This window comes from Engraulis encrasicolus, chromosome 21, assembly GCF_034702125.1.
Source record: "Engraulis encrasicolus isolate BLACKSEA-1 chromosome 21, IST_EnEncr_1.0, whole genome shotgun sequence".
Classification (NCBI taxonomy): Eukaryota; Metazoa; Chordata; class Actinopteri; order Clupeiformes; family Engraulidae; genus Engraulis; species Engraulis encrasicolus.
Genome location: NC_085877.1, coordinates 16,850,547 through 16,852,933, shown reverse-complemented (window position 1 = coordinate 16,852,933; position 2,387 = coordinate 16,850,547). Strand labels below are relative to the sequence as shown.

The following is a 2,387-nucleotide window of genomic DNA, read 5'->3' as shown; positions in this document are numbered from 1 at the left end:
AGTGGTGGTAGATCCCTTTTTTAATCAATAATGGAAGCCATTATAATTATCAATATAATGAATATGCAGTTATTCATGTGGTAATTTATCCATTACTAGATACACAACACATACAAACAGTCATAAGTATATGCTTCAATAGACTGGCCTAACTGCATGGTTGTACCTAAACAGGAGGACTAGGGCATCGGTCTACAACCCCTTGGTGGCAAGGAAGATGGAGGCAAGGCAAACAATTACAGGCTGCCCTTTTAATGTATGCCATTGAAATGTTGACAAAATGATCCACTGTTGGCTCCTTAGTGGCACCTAGAATCCAGCTGACTAAATTATTAGGTACAAGAGGAACAGCTGTTTGTGCTTTACTGAGCGTCTGTAGTCTTCTGCAGTGGGAGGCCATGGGAACAACGTTGTCCTTTTTCAGTGTTACTATCTGTCTGGCTCATTTTGCTGGACTGTCACAATCTGTTTCCACACCTAGGGTAACATGTCGAAGACCATATCTGTTGACAAAGTCTGAGCAGCAAACAACAATTCAGGCATTCAGTATTACAAGTGGTGGGGGTGAATAACACAAGATGCCGGCGGTCATGTCGGAGTCTCCTCTTCAATGTATCCTGTCAATAACAACAAATCAAACAGAAAAATTAATGAGTCATGAATACCGGCAAAGGGGGGCTTGATATTGTAGTTTGTTAACATGGTGGGCAGTGTGGCATAATGATTAGTGAGGTGGTCTTAAGATCAGACTAGGGTTGCTGACTCAAATCTCTGACCACTGCATACACCTCCATCCATGCCTAAAGTGCCCTTGAGCAAGGCATATATCCCAACATTGCTTTAAGGAAGGTAAACTATACTCTTTAAATTACTGTAAGCATTACTGTAGCATCACACTGCCATAAGACTTCTGCCTTCCTACTACAAAATAATACAGGTGGCAAGATGAATGGTCACACACATGTATGAAATTTGCCTTTATTTCGACAAATAATAAATTGCCTTGCAAACACCTGTAGCTTGAAACAGACAACAACTCCACTTGACTGAACCAGGCCAATATGTATTCCTCAATTTGTCTCATTACTTAGAAAATGATATATTATAAAGTACATGTGTGTTGGGCACACCCTTGTATGTGTATTTGTGTGAAGTTAAGATATGACTTACTGTTGATTCTCTGCTCTGGCAGGATCCCTCAAAACCTGGTATTCCGTGGGTAGCAACTTTTGGGTAACTGCACCTCGAGATCCACACAGTCAATGTCCTTGATATGAAGGTCCTGTGTAGGTCCTTTACTTCAGGAGCTTGCACAAAAGAAAAAAAAAGAATGTAGCTGGCAGACAAACAGTAGCCTATATTTTCGCTGGTGAACTGGTACAGTTGCATATTGTTAAGATCAAGCACACAGACATGATCCTCATTAACATTCACACTACCTATTACAATCAGTGTGTTAACTTGTGACAACAGATTGTAGGCCTAATAGACTGCTGGATATTGTTAACACAGACCCCCTCAATAACTCAGATGGGGTGGGGAACAGTCCTTAACTCAAACACAACATTTGGCTATGATAAATTACAACCAAGACATCTTTCCACAGATGATAGAACTAGCTTACCCGTCTGTGTGTCTTTGATGAAACCTTTTTGTCTGTCAGATGTGTTCTCCTAGCTTGCCAAAAAAATACCTGAAGGCCTTCCCTTTGTCACGTTTCCCCCTGTGGAAAATCAGTACGTTATTCTTCAATCACAAAGCAATTAAGTCCATATAAACTAGCTTCTTAGTGTTATTTCCACATCAACGGAACAATTAATTCAACATAATTGAGCAAGTGCGTTGTGAGAGATCATCGTAGGGCTCGATTGACTGGGGATAGTTTCTCGGAATGCTCACCGCACTGAAGTGTTTGAGAATACAATCACGCACAAGAATGAGTCTCAGAAGTGTTTTCGTTGGTATACTCATCAGTGTGATTCTAGTGTAGATCACTCCACCGGTATGGCACTATTAGCTCCATAACATCGATGTTATTTTAGTGCGACGCGATGCTGGTCTCGTCGAAGTGCAGTGTACTAATTTCCAAAGTGTAAAATTTAACCTCTAGCCGCCGTACACAGCCGTTTATCTGTCATCCCCAGTCAATCAGCCCCACATTCATCTCACACAACGTCCATGTAAACTTCAATCTTGCGACCACAGACTTTGTTTAGATAGTCAACATTAAAGACTGTAAACTGAGATTAAAAAGGGAGACGTCCGGGGCGACAGTCCATCTGTTACAATGGCAACAGGGTGAAGCGTTTACCAAATCATTACCGTCATCTTTTAGGAATATACTTTACACACACCCTGACGTTGTTAAGAGCATGCCACTTACCATT

At 41.2% G+C, this 2,387-nt stretch overlaps 1 long non-coding RNA gene across 1 annotated transcript; it reads right to left on the bottom strand.

Annotated features, from left to right (window-relative positions):
- Nucleotides 1-487: 487 nt before the first annotated feature.
- Nucleotides 488-1,833, bottom strand: LOC134437616 (uncharacterized). Its single transcript, XR_010032447.1, has 3 exons — nt 1,625-1,833; nt 1,171-1,307; nt 488-617 (listed from the first exon to the last, which is right to left on the bottom strand). It is a non-coding gene; the product is annotated as an uncharacterized LOC134437616 (long non-coding RNA).
- Between the last annotated feature and the right edge of the window lie 554 nt (nt 1,834-2,387).